Here is an 18,452-nt window from a genome sequence, read left to right on the forward strand (position 1 = left end):
AAGGGGAAAACTGATGACTTAGGAAAGGTGGGTAATAAATGGGCGGAAAAACTTAGCGTGGAAGTAGGGTGGTTTAAGAAATCATTGGACCTGGGCTGTACTATACTGTGCTCATCCTCCATGCAGTCACAACATTATAAAACTCTGTATTCATTATATCATACCCCTGCCAAGATAGCCAAATGGGGAGGGATTATGGGTATAAATTGTCCCCGATGCAACGCTAGTGAAGCTGATAGTATTCACATGTTTGCTACATGCCCTCAACGACATACGCTAATAAGGGACATCTAGGGTTTTCTAGATAGATCACTGGGGATTCAAATTAATCTTAGCCCAGCTAGAATAATTTTAGGTCTGGGTATGGAAGGGGCTGACACACAACAGGAATTTCTGTTTGTGGCAATGTCAGTATACAGATTGACCTTAGCAAGGGCTTGGCTTGACAAAAATCCACCGGCACTGCAAACCTGGCTGGCTAATCTCTTGAATGCATATAACATGGAGAAGAACATTTATGCACGAAAAGGGAAAAGGGGAAGGACATTAGGCCTAAGAATATGGCAACCCATAAGTAGGTGGAAGGAAGGAATTGGGCCGCAGGTAGACCCAATAAGGGCTTAAGGTTTAATTGTGGTTAAGTAAGAAATTATAAATAATGTTTTTGGAAATGTGTAATGAAAAGCTTGTATATCTTTTAATATAGCTTATTTAGCTATGAAGCATGAAGTATTAATGCTGAACAATGTATAATGTATAAAGTATGTGCACCATGGAAAATAATAAATATAATAAAAAAAATTTAAAAAACCCGTGTCTATTCTATGCCCTAGGATTCTGTAACACCCATGTTTCTACCAGCCAATCAGAACCCTACCACTCCAATATGGCCATCGCACTGAAACCCTTGTCTATCTCTATGCCCCGGGATTCTGTAACACCCATGTTTCTACCAGCCAATCAGAATCCTTCCAGTCCTTCAAATTCCCTCCTCCAGCACTCCCCTCGAGGAAACCAGGAAACAGATTCTACTACCGACTGAACCGGTAAGTCTAGCGATGTGTGGCTCTCTCCCTCCCGACCCTCCACCACGCTGTAATCCCTAAATGACCTGTTTTCCCTGCAGGTCTTCTCCTGGTACCGCGGATTTTAACCAATGAAGCGCGGCCCACCTCAGTAGCGCCCGATTCTGGTAAGAGCCCCACTGCGCCAGCCTCTAACCCTTGTGAACCCTTTTTGTTCCCCGGTTGCTCTAATTTTGTCCTCCTAGACTTACAGGGCTGCTTCTCTGCTGTGTCCTTCGTACCCTGCCACACGATGAACAAATCATCAATGTAGCGGTACCAATGTACCACCTTCCCGCTTTGATGACCTTCCTGGTAGCTTCTGGGCACCCGCTCCTCCCACCAGCCCACGAACAAGTTTGCATAGCTAGGGGCGGAGCAGGTGCCCATAGCTGTACCAGAGGACTGCCTGTAAAGTCTATCCTCATTGTGAGTTAAGCAAAATTGCACAAATTCCATCAGCATAATATTATGTTGTGCAAAACGGATTGGACGTTTGCCTAAATAGTGTTCAACGGCAGTCAATCCGTGGGTATGGTCGATGATGGTATAAAGACTGGTGATATCCATCACCAGAAGTAGATAGTCCGTTTGCCAATCCATTACAGCCACTTTCTTTAAAAAGTCTTTGGTATCTTGAACATACGATTCCAAATTTGTCACAAGGGGAAATATATATATATATGCAAAAAAGAAGGAGAGAACTCTGGGTAGTTCTCAAATTTAGGTGGAAAGCAGCTCCTGTTAGAGCACTCTCAACACCAGCAACACTCTAGATCTTCTCACCTCAAATGTCTGTTTTTCTATCAAAGTTTTTAAGCATAGGATTAGCAAAGTGCTATCCACGCGGAGATAGAAAAGGACACAGTCTTTTGCCTTTCAATACAGCAAAGTCTTTAAGCATAGGACTAGTACAGTGCTGTCCTTGCCGAGTTGTAAAATGACAAAAGCCATTTATCACTCCAGGCACAATATTACAGCTTTGAGCTGGTAAAATACCAACTCAAGCCAACCTGAAATGAGTAAAAGCAACCCCTGACATAGTGTTTCGCTCTAATTAGAGCTCTTCAGAGAGGTATAGCTTTGTCCAGAGACAAGGGAGCACCCAGTATTAAGTCAAAACAAAACCCTTTCAGGCATAGAGTGACGCATAAATTATGCAAAAAAGAAGGAGAGAACTCTGGGTAGTTATCAAATTTAAGTGGAAAGCAGCTCCTGTTAGAGCACTCTCAACACCAGCGACACTCTAGATGTGCTCACCTCAAATGTCTGTTTTTCTATCAAAGTTTTTAAGCATAGGATTAGCAAAGTGCTATCCACGCCGAGATAGAAAAGGACAAAGTCTGTTGCCATTCAATACAGCAAAGTCTTTAAGCATAGGACTAGTACAGTGCTGTCCTTGCCGAGCTGTAAAATGACAAAAGCCATTTATCACTCCAGGCACAATATTACAGCTTTGAGCTGGTAAAATACCAACTCAAGCCAACCTGAAATGAGTAAAAGCAACCCCTGACATAGTGTTTCGCTCTAATTAGAGCTCTTCAGAGAGGTATAGCTTTTTCCAGACACAAGGGAGCACCCAGTATTAAGTCAAAACAAAACCCTTTCAGGGATAGAGTGACGCATAAATTATGCATAAAAGAAGGAGAGAACTCTGGGTGGTTCTCAAAGTTAGGTGGAAAGCAGCTCCTGTTAGAGCACTCTCAACACCAGCGACACTCTAGATCTGCTCACCTCAAATGTCTGTTTTTCTATCAAAGTTTTTAGGCATAGGATTAGCAAAGTGCTATTCACGCCAAGATAGAAAAGGACAAAGTCTTTTGCCATTCAATACAGCAAAGTCTTTAAGCATAGGACTAGTACAGTGCTGTCCTTGCCGAGCTGTAAAATGACAAAAGCCATTTATCACTCCAGGCACAATATTACAGCTTTGAGCTGGTAAAATACCAACTCAAGCCAACCTGAAATGAGTAAAAGCAACCCCTGACACAGTGTTTCGCTCTAATTAGAGCTCTTCAGAGAGGTATAGCTTTGTCCAGACACAAGGGAGCACCCAGTATTAAGTCAAAACAAAACCCTTTCAGGCATAGAGTAACGCATAAATTATGCATAATAGAAGGAGAGAACTCTGGGTAGTTCTCAAATTTAGGTGGAAAGCTGCTCCTGTTAGAGACCTCTCAACACCAGCGACACTCTAGATCTGCTCACCTCAAAAGTCTGTTTTTCTATCAAAGTTTTTAAGCATAGGATTAGCAAAGTGCTATCCACGCCGAGATAGAAAAGGACAAAGTCTTTTGCCATTCAATACAGCAAAGTCTTTAGGCATAGGACTAGTACAGTGCTGTCCTTGCCGAGCTGTAAAATGACAAAAGCCATTTATCACTCCCGGCACAATATTACAGCTTAGTGCTGGTAAAGTACCAACTCAAGCCAACCTGAAATGAGTAAAAGCAACCCCTGACACAGTGTTTCGCTCTAATTAGAGCTCTTCAGAGAGGTATAGCTTTGTCCAGACACAAGGGAGCACCCAGTATTAAGTCAAAACAAAACCCTTTCAGGCATAGAGTGTTGCATAAATTATGCAAAAAAGAAGGAGAGAACTCTGGGTAGTTCTCAAATTTCGGTGGAAAGCAGCTCCTGTTATAGCACTCTCAACACCAGCGACACTCTAGATCTGCTCACCTCAAATGTCTGTTTTTCTATGAAAGTTTTTAAGGATAGGATTAGCAAAGTGCTATCCACGCCGAGATAGAACAAGACAAAGTCTTTTGCCATTCAATACAGCAAAGTCTTTAAGTATAGGACTAGTACAGTGCTGTCCTTGCCGAGCTGTAAAATGACAAAAGCCATTTATCACTCCAGGCACAATATTACAGCTTTGAGCTGGTAAAATACCAACTCAAGCCAACCTGAAATGAGTAAAAGCAACCCCTGATACAGTGTTTCGCTCTAATTAGAGCTCTTCAGAGAGGTATAGCTTTGTCCAGACACAAGGGAGCACCTAGTATTAAGTCAAAACAAAACCCTTTCAGGCATAGAGTGACGCATAAATTATGCAAAAAAGAAGGAGAGAACGCTGGGTAGTTCTCAAATTTAGGTGGAAAGCAGCTCCTGTTAGAGCACTCTCAACACCAGCGACACTCTAGATCTGCTCACCTCAAATGTCTGTTTTTCTATCAAAGTTTTTAAGCATAGGATTAGCAAAGTGCTATCCACGCCGAGATAGAAAAGGACAAAGTCTTTTGCCATTCAATACAGCAAAGTCTTTAAGCATAGGACTAGTACAGTGCTGTCCTTGCCGAGCTGTAAAATGACAAAAGCCATTTATCACTCCAGGCACAATATTACAGCTTTGAGCTGGTAAAATACCAACTCAAGCCGACCTGAAATGAGTAAAAGCAACCCCTGACACAGTGTTTCACTCTAATTAGAGCTCTTCAGAGAGGTATAGCTTTGTCCAGAAACAAGGGAGCACCCAGTATTAAGGGTTTTGTTTTGATATATATATATATTCACTGAAAAAACCATAGGTTATAGACCATACATAGTTAGGAATTAGCATTTACAAAACCTTGAAAATTCACTGAAAAAACCATAGGTTATAGACCATATATAGTTAGGAATTAGCATTTAAAAAACCTTATTTTACTCACACAAAACCATTGAAATTCCATATATAGTTAGTTGCACTAACTATATATCGCGCACCCGCAATCCACTGCTGATCATGTCACATATTACATCATTCATGACATGGTCAGTGACATCACTGATGACATCACTGATGACATCTCAAATGACATCACTGATGACATCACTGATGACAACATCCAGTGACTGTATGTTTCTGTAAAGTTAAAATATGTCTTACATATTGAAGAATGAGTGGATGTATAAGTGTCTGGATGAAGGATTTAGTAGGTGCGTGACTGACTGTATGAGTGAGTGATTAAATGTGTCTCACTGAATGCATGGGTTAGTGACTAAACTGTCTTAATTTGTGCATCATTATGTCTGTTGTTCTGTAAACTGCTGCATGTGTTGATCATTAGCTATACGAGAGGCTATATGTGTTATTAATTGGTTGCCCAAGTATTTCTATGGGAGATTGAGTTTGTGTGGGGGTGGCTGGAAGGTGTGTGACTCTATGCATAGATGTGTGAGCAGTTTATTCACTAGGTGTATGAGTTCAAGAGTGCATGTGGAAACAGCTACATGGGCAGTTGACTGTGTGCATGAGTGTATTGATGAGTGAATGGATATCTCAATGCTACATGTCATAGTAAGTACATATGTAAAACACAGTACATGTGAGAGTTGGCATATATAAATAACTGTGCATGAGAGCCACTGAATGAGTGAGTGGTTGTATCGATCATTGTGAACTTGTATCAGGGATTGTATAAGAGAGTAAATATGTGTTAGTATATGTTTCAATAAGTAAGGTGTGTTTAACTGTATAGTTGAAGAAATGGAGGTGAGATTGTTTCTTTGCATGACTGACTGGGTGTGTGAGTAACTCCATGGATGAGTGGCAGTGTGTGAGTGTCTGTATACACTGAGTGTATCTAAGGTTATATTAGAGTCTGAAGAGGTTTATCGTATTAGCACAAGAATGATGTCAAATGAGATGTCATCAGTGATGTCATCAGTGATGTCATTTGAGATGTCATCAGTGATGTCATCAGTGATGTCACTGACCATGTCATGAATGATGTAATATGTGACATGATCAGCAGTGGATTGCGGGTGCGCGATATATAGTTAGTGCAACTAACTATATATGGAATTTCAATGGTTTTGTGTGAGTAAAATAAGGTTTTTTAAATGCTAATTCCTAACTATATATGGTCTATAACCTATGGTTTTTTCAGTGAATTTTCAAGGTTTTGTAAATGCTAATTCCTAACTATATATGGTCTATAACCTATGGTTTTTTCAGTGAATTTCAATGGTTTTTTAATAGCAAATATCATAAGCTGTCGAATGTCAAGTACGTGGTAAGTGAAAACATTTTCGTGTTTATGCACACTGATCTGCTTTGAATGGTGCCCCCCCCTCATTTCTATTAGGAGTACTCTCTCTTTGCAGATAGTGAAAGGTAGTTAACGCAGGCCTTTGCCCCCGTTGTAATCCGTCGTGCCTGCTTCTCTCTCCATTTGATTGATTGTTATCCAAGTATTTACTGTTTTAGAATTAGTTCTCTTTGGTTCATTCTCTATTTACAAACAAACACAGAGTCGCAATACTCTGTTTAGTCTTTGCAGATAACGAAAAATCATGTAAAAAAAAAAGAAAAGGAATCGAGCAAAATCAGTAGGCCACTAATGGGATCTCTTTTTGACCTCGCTAAAATAGAAATATTAGGAACAACCCCTCATGACAAATACAAAACTAGTGAGATGAACTGAACTCCACACAATGATGGCTGCAAAACAGCTCGGCTCCGCCACCCACCCCGCCCAAAATAACGATAAAGAACGGCTGCCATGATTGGTTGCGGAATGACCACGACGGAGCTACGAAATGGTGCTGCTCTCATGCTAACCCCAGCTTCAGTCTGAAACATCCAGAAACACTGTAGACTACCAATTCGATCAGTTCCGGTAGCGCCCCAATGTAACCCGGTAAAGAAGAACTAGCCCTCCCCTCTTTGACTGATGGTTCTTGTTGCCTGTCCCTTCTGTTGTCATTTAACAGAACTATTTAGCCTGCTGAAAGGGGTTGTGTTCCGACCGCTGGTTGGTGGAGACATTTTGACTATATTCTGTACCTGCGTTGTCGCGTAATGCGTCATATGACGCGCGCGTTAGCGCATCCGGAAGTCATCCGGGGCGCGCAGCGCGTAACGTAAGCATAACAAGTCATGTGACTTGTTAATAAAACTTTTCATTGGTTCATTTTACTTTTCTTATTGTAATGATGAAAGGCTTGGTCATATGACCTACAAATTACGCTTTTCATTACTTCCGAACATTATTTTTTCTTAAATATATGTTATAATGTTCCAGGCTAATGTACTTTCCCGGAAATTTTACAACTGTCCTGCAAGTAAAATATATTCTTTTTTCGAGAAAAAGAGCGTTTCTTCGTCCCATGACGGAGCCGTTGAGCAAAAGAGGGTCGACCTGCTGTCTTAGTCGCCGATACGCCTGAATATGAGATTCTTATCGATCACTTTATGTTGCAGGAATAGAAAACACAACAGCCCTTGACCATTTATCTTTACTGCGTTCCTTCGTATTATACCTTTTACCCTTCATGTAATTGGTCTGCTTTATTTCACTTGCCTTTTAATGATTCTAAAACAGTCACTATTATTAAAAACTTTACCAATGTATATACTACTACCATGTTTTCTTTTAAAAACCTTTATTGTGAAAATTTCATTATACAAATACGAGCCTATAACCACGTGGGCCTGCCACAGAGCAAACTGTAATCGTATATGATGAATAGACATTTACACTGTAGAGGAACGTAACGGGCGGGCCATTAGGTTGCAAGAACTAAGGTGTCTAACAGTTACGGAATCGGTGGACGTACATTTTATAATTAAAATACGACAGGGCCAGTTACAATAAAATTATCTAGATATACATTTGCGGGCAAGTACCATGGGTGACGTTAATTCGAACTTTCAACAGTACAGTAATCAATAACACATCAGAACTTAATATCAATAGGGATGTCGAAATAGTCAATCAATTCTCGTCCCCGCCCGCCATGTGCTTCAAAACTGCATACGTATCTCGTGATTTCAAGGTTCTGCAACCAGTACACAACAAGGAGTTACGAGTCCCATTTATTCCGGCGCCATTTTGGGCGAGGACGGGCAGGTCCAGGATATAGTCAAAATGTCTCTACCAACCATCGACTATGATGATGTTCATATGCTGTATTTATTAGAGTAACACTCATCTGTCCACATGAAATTAATTTGCCACAATCTAAACATGTCATTTTAATCTTTCCAAAGTTCTTCTAAATATTTGGGACCGTTTCCCTTGCCTCTGAAGCTCTCAGTGCCACTTCTTTGATGAATGTACTAGCAGGTCAGGGGTTCTCCTCCAAATCTCTCTTTTATGCAGCACTATAATTAATTGGTGCCACCTCTCCATATGACGATGCATGGTATAGTTACCACAACTACATTTTTTTTCGGTTCCTCTGGAGAGTTCATCGTGGCAGATGAAGCGTGTAACGTACCGGGCATTTACCTTTTTTTGCATGTACAGGAAAGGAAAAAAAAATCGAGCGTCCGAGTTCTAAGGTGTCCCAGGGCCATTTTAGTGGACCAGGCCCAAATCCAAAGAACAGGCCGCCATTTTGAGAGTCCTCTTGCAGCCGCCTGTCGCTGTAGCATCAAGAGCAGCCGAAACTCAGCTGAATGGCAACTGAAACGGTAAAGGGGCGCCCCACTACAGCAGACGAGCCTCCACCTAGGAAGGCCCATTCACGCCGGCCCGCCCCCCCTTCGGGCACCCCACGCCGTTATTCGGAGCAGTATTGTAGGATGGCCACACCAGTGCGGCAACTTGCTAGACATCACCTCGGTGGTAACCGAATCTCAACGCCTTGTGGTGTCTTCTATTCAAAAAACATTGTTATGCTGCCTTCGACCTATTCGCCGCAAGTGCGCACACAACTCAACTGCATAGCTTGCTAGACACCACCTCGGTGCCATCCGGATCTTGGAATGTCAGCACCTTTTGGTGTCTTCTCTTCAGAAAATATTGTTGCGCTGCCTTTGGCCCCATTCGCACATCAGTCCGCTACTGACGCCATCTCACAGGCTAATGGGGCGCCCCACGCCGACTTTCAGCATTGTAGAATGACCACACCAGTACAGCAACTTGCTAGACATCACCTCGGTGCCATCCGGATCTCGGCGCCCCACTGCAGATGAAGTGCCTCTCAACTATGAAACCACCACGGTGACATCCGGATCTTGGCGCGTTGTGCTGCCTTCGGCCCATTCGCACATCGGTCCGCTACTGACGCCATCTCACAGGCTAATGGGGCGACCCACGCCGAGTTTCAGCATTGTAGGATGACCACACCAGTACAGCAACTTGCTAGACATCACCTCGGTGCCATCCGAATCTTGGCATCTCAACGCCTAGTGGTATCTTCCATACAAAAAATATTGTTACGCTGCCTATGGCCCCATTCGCACATCAGTCCGCAACTTAGACATCACCTCGGTGCCATCCGGATCTTGGCATCTCAGCGCCTTGTGGTGTCAGTCAGAAAATATTGTTGCGCTGCCTTTGGCCCCATTCGCACATCGGTCCACTACTGACGCCATCTCACAGGCCAACGGGGCGCCCCACGCCGACTTTCAACATTGTAGGATGGCCACAGAAGTGCGACAACTTACTAGACACCACCTCGGTGCCATCCGGATCTTGGCGCGTTGTGCTGCCTTTGGCCTATTCGCACATCGGTCCGCTACTGACGCCATCTCACAGGCCAACGGGGCGCCGCACGCCGACTTTCAGCATTGTTGGATGGCCACACCAGTGCGGCAACTTACTAGACACCACCTCGGTGCCATCCGGATCTTGGCGCGTTGTGCTGCCTTCGGCCTATTCGCACATCGGTCCGCTACTGACGCAAACTCACAGGCCAACGGGGCGCCCCACGCCGACTTTCAGCATTGTAGGATGGCCACACCAGTGCTGCAACTTGCTGGACACCACCTCGGTGCCATCCGGATCTTGGCGCGTTGTATTGCCTTCGGCCTATTCGCACATCGGTCCGCTACTGACGCCGCCTCACGTACCAACGTATTTTCTCCGCATTTTATACCCTATGCCGCATAACAGGTCATGTGACTTGTTTATAAAACTTTTCATTGGTTCATTTTACTTTTGGTTTCCTAATGATGGAAGGCTTGATCATATGACCTAAAAACAACACTTTTCATTGGATGAAAACTTTTTTTTTTTCCCAAACGATGAAAGCCCCACCTTGTTTCTGGATGTTTCAGACTAAACTGGCGTCAGCATGAGAGCACCACCATCTCGTAGCTCCGTCGTGGTCATTCCGCGAGCAATCATGGCAGCCGCTCCCCACCAGAAGCCTGCAGGAGTCGGGGCCCCCAAAACTTTTGATGAATTCTCAAGGCGGAGGGGACGCTTTCGAGAATGGGGTCCAAGACCTAGCAGACAAGCGTCCGATTTCCAAGGTGTCCCAGGGCCATTTCAGTGGACCAGGCCCAAAAAGGAAAGAGCCTGCCGCCATTTTGAGAGTCCTGTGACAGCCGCCTATCGCTGCACCGCAAGAGTGGGCGCAACTCAGCTGAATTGCGGCTTTTGACACAGTGGACCAAAAACGGACGGAATGGCAACTGAAACGGTAAAGGGGCGCCCCACTACAACAGATGACACTCCACCTGGAGAGGCCCGTTCACGCCGCCTCCCCCGGGGCGCCCCACGCCGTTATTCGGAGCAGCATTGTAGGATACCAAAACCAGTGCGGCAACTTACTGGACATCACCTTGGTGCCATCGTTCTGCTGCCTTGGAACTATTCGCACAACAGTTTGCTACTGATGACCCACCCCCCGCGACGCCCCACGCCGTTATTTGCTGGGTGGCAACTTACTAGACATCACTTTCGTGTCATCTAGATTTCGGCGCGTTCTGCTGCCTTGGAACTATTCGCACAACAGTTTGCTACTGATGACCCACCCCCCGCGACGCCCCACGCCGGAAATCTGGACGTTGTGCTGCGTTGGGACTATTCGCACAGCCGACCGCTACTTCGTTGTTTTTCCCTAAAAATGTTTATATGTTATTACTATTTTTGTTTTCTTGTATATATTTATAAATTATTAAAGTTTTATAATCTTACTACTTTGTCGGAGTGCTATATATTTTTAATGTGACACATAATTGTAAAAACTTTGATGTACAAAGAGTCATCCCTGGAATCTTCCGCTTCACGCTCGGTCCCCTCCCCAATCACAATACAGGATGGTTTTCAGATAATAGCAACGCATCTGCTGTGACGGATCTCATTGAGTGTGGGCCTTGATCTACTATAACTCCTTTGAAGAGGGGTGATTCTTTACAGCTGTGGCCATAAACTACATCTGCAGGGCTAGCTGATAGCCTAGGACCGGCCTGGACAATCGGACACAGAGGAAAAGGAGTGTCAGAGGGTGCGGTAGTGAATAGGGCGAAAGGGAGGTGTCGGGCGGGCACAGGGTGTGATTCTCAGGGAAGAGCAGCGCAGATGGGGGGAGGTTTGTTACCCATGCATAAGACAGAGAGCGGGGGTGACCACTGCCTGGGTGAGATGCTTGCGAGGGTGGGGAGCCATGCTAAGGATCGACAGCGTGCACAGAGTGGGTCTGGTCAAGGCATCTAAAATGGCTGCCGTGCACGACAAAAGTGTAGCATTTGAAAAAAGACAAGATGGCGCAGACAATGTTTTTCAACACTTCCTGATTTCCTTCGAATCGAACGTTAACAGACGTTGGGGCATATTACCAAAGTTAAGCGATATTTATCCCTAACGATGCATTGCAAAGATTTTTTTACCGTCAGAAATTATCGCAGATAAACCTTGCTATTATCAAGGTTTATCGCAAATACGATAAAAAACAACCGCAATGCATTAATATCGCTGAAAACTCAGCGATATTCATGCATTACCGAGCTAATGCTCTTAGCCATGTTATCCACCTCCCATTGGATAACATGGCTAAGAACTGCTCAGGGCAGCTGTTACTTTTTGGAGATATTCGCGCTTATCTCGAATATTTCCAAAAGTTGATAATAGGAGATAGCGATGTTAGCGACTGTTTCCAGTCGCTAACATCTTGGCATGCCCACTTTGCATGTCATTAGTGATAAATATCACTCACATGCAAAGTGGGGCCCAAGATGGTCGCTATCTCCTACTAGCCGTCGCTAACTGGTGTTAGCAACAGCTAGGTAATACAGATATAATTTTATCTCCGCGAAGCGGAGCGCTGTTACAGATATATATCTTGTTTTTGAACGTTAATTTCTCAAAATGCACTGAAGCACATATATTGAGACCTAGCAAAGGCACATCGGGCTACCAGTCCCTAATATTTTACCAAGTTTCGTGCAAATCCATTCAGCCGTTCGATTATTATTATTATTTATTTTTTTTGCCCCGCGGGGCCCTTTTAAAACCTCCACATCAAACCTAGGGGGTCAGCGAGGATCTACTATGCCCCCTTATGGTCATTTGCCCCTTCGCTTTGACCTCCTCTTGTCTCTCGATCCTACCGAGAGACAAGATGGCGGCCGCTACGTACTGTTTGGAATGTTTACAGACACCGGAGAGCCAATCAGCTTCGCTTCGCAAAGCTCCGTAACGCGAAAAGTACGCGAAGCGGTGCGCTGTTACAGATATATATCTTTTTTTGAACGTTAATTTCTCAAAATCCACTGAAGCACATATATTGAGACCTAGCAAAGGCACATCGGGCTACCAGTCCCTACAATTTTGCCAAGTTTCGTGCAAATCCATTCAGCCGTTCGATTATTATTATTATTTTTTTTTTTTGCCCCGCGGGGCCCTTTTAAAACCTCCACATCAAACCTAGGGGGTCAGCGAGGATCTACTATTCCCCCTTATGGTCATTTGCCCCTTCGCTTTGGCCTCCTCTTGTCTCTCGATCCTACCGAGAGACAAGATGGCGGCCGCTACGGACTGTTTGGAATGTTGACAGACGCCGGAGAACCAATCAGCTTCGCTTCACAAAGCTCCGTTGCGCGAAAAGTACGCGTCCTGGAGCGCTGCCCGGTCCGCTGTTACAGATATATATCTTTTTTTAAACGTTAATTTCTCAAAATCCACTGTAGCACATATATTGAGACCTACAAAAGGCACATCGGGCTACCAGTCCCTACAATTTTGCCAAGTTTCGTGCAAATCCATTCAGCCGTTCGGGCTAAAAGTGAGGCCAACCGCCCTATGGAAAACTCAATGTTAAAAACACGTTTTGGGACCCCCCTTTTTTCTCAACCCCCCCTGGACGAACCCCCCCCCAATTTTCAGGGGCTGCTCAGAAACAAAATGTGCCATTTTCCTGAAAGTTTCTGCCAATTCCGTCCACAAACGCCAAAGTTATTAGACATAGAATTTTCAAAAAACCCATAGAGAAAAAATCCTAACTATATATACCTACTGGCGACCGCCAGTAGGTAATATATATATATATATATATATATATATAACCTACTGGCGGTCGCCAGTATGTAGTTATAGTTAGGACCTAATATCCATAGGAAAACCGCAACATTCTATTTCGAATAACTTTGGCGTTGATTGATGAATCGTCTTGAAATTTTCCAAACTTTTGGCAAGCTCAGTTCCACACTGGGGGTGATTGGTGAAGCGGGGGCGAGAAAAAAAGTGGGTCCCAAAATACATGTTTTCCCCATGCAATTTCCCATAGGACCTTTAGCCACGGCTACAGCCCGAACGGCTCAACGGAATTATACCAAATTTGGCAGAGAGGTAGTCCTCAGTTCCGACTTGTGCCTTTCACTTATCTGGTGTCAATCTGTTCAGTACTTTCTTTGAAAATTATGGTTAAAGTCATTTACATATCTATGGGCACGGTGGATCTGCGGATTGTGCGAGGATTGGCCTCGTAGGATAAGCACACCGTCCCGATGACGTGTTGAATTCTAATTGGCTGTCAAGCGGTGTAAACATTTCAAATCAGGAACTGTTGGCAGTCATTTTGTGCCTCGGTAGAAGCGAGGCTGAGGAAGTCAGTGAAATATGTGTGCAAAATGTGAAAAGGGGGCAGGGTAGCCACACCCTGACCCTCTAGGCCTGCTCAGAGGGTCAAATAAGGACCCGTAGGGCAAAAAAAGTAAGATAGTATTTTTCTTTTTTTTTAAAAAGTCACGGGATGCGCGTAGGAGCCGCGCATTTCGCCGCCGAAAACAAAAAAGCATCTATTTTTGAGATATACATCAAGCTTATGTGTATAGATGTTGGGTGGCTCTAAAAAGATGCAGAGTCTAAAGTTCATGAAGAAGACTCTGTTCCCTTCATCTGTAAAATGTACAGCATCTCTCCTATAGATGCCATGCATATTGAAACACAGATTTTTGTAGTATATGGACACTATTCTATAGTCTCTGAGAAAAGTAGAAACAGATTTATTCACATTTTTTCCTAGCTTTCTTAATCTGTGGACAAAATAGATTGGAGTAGTTCCATTTCTGCCTTTGGCATATGTTAGAATAGACAAAGGGAGTTTGGGGGAAAAGTGAAATTAAAACAGAAAAGAAATGATTGATTGTTTGACAACATTCTACACAGAAAACTAGGGTGGATGTTTCTGTTTTTTAAAAGCATGGTTCATATTGGTTATCAGAACATGATTGAAAATCACATTATGTAGGATAACGTAGTATATGGAGGAGTCGAGCACACTTGCTGTTTTTTTTAGCAATATTGTGTGATGAACTTTTGCGTTCTTCGGGAGCCAGTATTACTTTCTTGCATGGGTAGATGCGAATTTGTATATGGAAATGCAATCTGCTTTGGATTTTGAAAGTGAGAATAGATTTCACTGCTTTGTCTTTCAAAATGCAAACTTTGTTTGCTATCGGAGGGCGGGAGTCGTGAGAGTCCCATTCTGTCAAAGCAAACAGCAGTATACCGGGGGTAGGTACCCCGGGACACTGCAAGAGCCGGTCGTAGTAGTTTCCAGGGCCCTCAAGGGCACCAGGCGGAGGGCCACGCAGTCTGCCTCCCGTAATACACAAATTCCCGGGGGTGGTGATTCCCGGAGCTTGAGGGGGGTCACTGAGGCCCACATACTTGTAATTTTGTTGGGGGGGTTGGATGCGAAAGTGGTGCAAGGGTGTTGTAAATCTGGTACACAGTGACTTTTAACCCTACCCTCAAATGGCTTTATGCCTGTTACTATACTAACAGTTCATGGAACACTTACATGAGCACAGAGGTTAGAAGTTCACCACACTATGTTGCTAATGGCGTACTTTTTATTCTTTTGAATTGGAACCATAGTTGTAGCTACTCACTCTGGTAAAGATCTGGTGAAGAGCTATCCTCAGAATTATACTTCAAATTATTAATATAATTTCTATTGTGGACTGCTACCCCCACAAAACAAAAAGACGTATGTATTTTTTTATTAACTTTTATTAAAACAATAAATAACTGGAAATATAACTGAATGATAACAATACAATAAATAACTAGAACCATAACTTTAACAAAACAATATAACAAACAGCATATAATATGGGTCCAATAGAAGTACTGTAGTTAATCTGCAAAACAAAAAAGAAAACTAGTGTTTAAAATTAGATCGATGTGACTAAATGAGGTCACACATTACAAGTCAAAGTAACACTTAATGATATTTTCAATTTTTTTAATGTGTGCAGTGTACCTGATAGATTTCACTTATCTTATAGGCTTGCATTCAAACGGTGTCTGTATAGAAGTGCCTACTGCATAATATTTATATTACAGATGAACAGGTCTTTAAAATGATTCACAGATGAGACAGAATTAGGTGAGAGATGAAGTCATTATGCAGGACAATATTTTTTAGGGCTTATTTACAAAACTCTTGTGCCACTTTTGTGTTACTTTTCTCATGTTCAAAGTGACGCAAAAGTGTCGCAAGGGGTTTGTAAATAAGCTCTTTTATTTCTAATGCATTTAATTGGAGGTATTGTATATCTAGACCGCTCTGCTTACGTTGTGTAAACACTGTGGCCAACAGAGTTCACAACTTGTACTCCGCTTTGGTTGGTTACTTGCCGGATATGCAAGATTGCTTTCAAGAGGAGACCCCAATAAAGAGTAATGGTGTGGAACTGCAAGTATGCAGAAGGACTTGCAGACTAAGAATCCAGTCAACTTTGGAAGGGAAGAGTTAAGGATATTGAGAGAGGCTCCTTCTGCTTCATGAGAAGGACCAAGTACCAGTGGAGCAACACCGTCAACCTCTACTGCACAGCCTAATATCCGTCCCCAATTTGGAACCCTTTAAGAGAAAAGGTAAGAAGGTAGGGAGCTTTGCATGCCATCCTAATACCTAATCATCCATTAGTTATACAGAGATCCACCCTGTACCAGACCCATCCATACAAGTGTGAATTTGCCATTATTTGCCACCAAAAACCCCTCAAGTACTTACATCTGTTACTTTTAAAAATCGTCGAGTACTCATTTTGAGAGTATTTACCTTAACGTTATCCGTTAAAAATGTGTAAATCTGTATGGCTTCAGACAACTAGTGCATGCCATATTTGAGACATCGGTGTAATCAGCTGGAACAGGAGGATAAACTTTCTCCAACCTCGGCAATTTGCTGCTGACTTATGTAACATTCTGCAAACTGAAAAAAGTGTTAAAAATGTATATGTTGTACATATGTCCAAGATTAATTTTAATGTACATAAAAACATTTGTTCTCAATAGGATTGGGGTTGAAAAGCAACCATCAGCGGATATATTTGGCAAGCAAAATAGGAAATAGCATTGCATTATACAAATGTTAGGCCGAGATTGGTCACTCACTTCATTTACAAACTCCTGGCCTTGATCTGATATAACCCTTTTTGGACTTCCATGATCTAGAAATTGAGAAATAAACATCAAGAAAAATTGAAAGACACGTCTTCAAATAAAAAAATTCAAAACAACATTTTCACTTTGTATCTCAAGTGCAGGCTGAAAATGTGTAACGAGCGTTTAAATGAGAAACATGGGTTTCAGAAATAAACATCTATAAGACTATCACAATGGAGATTTACATTTTATAAAAAATACTTATAGAAGCAAGAAAAATGATAACACACACTGTTCAATTTCAAATGACATATTTGGCCGATAAAATCAGGAGGACATGTTTTTATTAGTTTTTTTGATACCAGAATGCCCACTAATTCTACCAAAACATGAGAACAGGACAGTTATCTGTCTGCAAACACATGAAATACACAAATGCTTATCTCAGAATGCTTTTCTATCATGAAATGTTAAAGTCAAACCTGATAACTCCATTAGGTTCATTGCGATTTTTGGCTGATAGCATATGGAGAGCAGTCAGTGGATCTGGTATGTAGAGTGGTTGACCACCATCTGGGTGAGTGCATGGGCAGGAATAAACAGCTTGTGGCGACCAGTAGGTCCCATGGTTGAGATATCTGTATAATGAGATAGAACAGGGGACAAATCAATTTTAAGGTTATTAAAAAACATGGAGGGTGTGCTGAAATACAACATTGACCAATCAATTACATGTGCAGTGCATGGGGAGGAAGCAGCACGTGTTGCAGTACTTTAAAAAATGAAAGGCGGCAGGATTAAGTGATTTGCCCAGAAACATCGCCTACCAAGGCATGATATTGGAGGTATAAGAGCTGGAAATCGTGCTAAAATACACTATTGCCAAAAACATTACTTTTGCAATGCATGGGGCACGTGACGCAATACTTAGATGAGAAAAACTACATCGCATTAACTTGAACAGATAAATAAAAGAAACGCGGGAGAATTAAGTGATTTGCCCAGAAACAAAAGTTACGAAGTCAACTTTAACGATATAAAAAGCAGGAAAGCGTGCTTAAAAACAACATTGTCAAATCAAACAAAAATTTGCATTTACGCGGTATTTAAAGATCGTTCAGATTAATTAATTTAATTACTCTTAAAAAACACTATCAATGGCTGTGACTGCGGAATAGGAAAAGTTCAAGAAGGTTGGAAGGTTATAAATGCTTTGCAGAAGGATGATTGTTTGAGCATGATGTCACTGGGTGTGAGAGCTGTCATTAGGCATGTTGTAATTGAGCATACGCAAATAAACTGAAATAAGTTAGGGGTACAGGTGGTGGACCTATTGTGCTCATGCGTAACATTAACACGCATGCGCTACTACAAATATGCATGCGCAAAGTGTAGGCAACTCCTAGGGGGTGCATACACAGATGGAGTTCGGACAGGGTTGGATTGGGATTAAAAATTTGCCCAGGTACGATAAAAAAAGTGGCCCACATTTGCATATTGCCTTTGCAAAACACTGCTTCGGCGAAGTTTTATAAAAATAGAGGGGTTTAAGAAAAATGCACGGATTAGCTTGCACTGGTGAAAAACACCTGTATACAATTGAGGCATCTATTGGTCAGGCTCCCTGCCCCCACTAAATAAGCATATGTTAATGGGGCGGCCCCAGCAAGAGAAAGGGAATGACACCTCTGCTCATTGATAAAAGAGAAGTAATTGAGGCTGATTTGCCTCCAGAAAGGCCACTCAGGCACCCACTGGGCCCCTGGCGGGATCCGAATAACACAGAAACCGCAAAATCATCCCAAGGCTGCTCAAAAAAGCAGCCCAC

This window comes from Lissotriton helveticus, chromosome 10 (assembly GCF_964261635.1).
Source record: "Lissotriton helveticus chromosome 10, aLisHel1.1, whole genome shotgun sequence".
Taxonomy (NCBI): domain Eukaryota; kingdom Metazoa; phylum Chordata; class Amphibia; order Caudata; family Salamandridae; genus Lissotriton; species Lissotriton helveticus.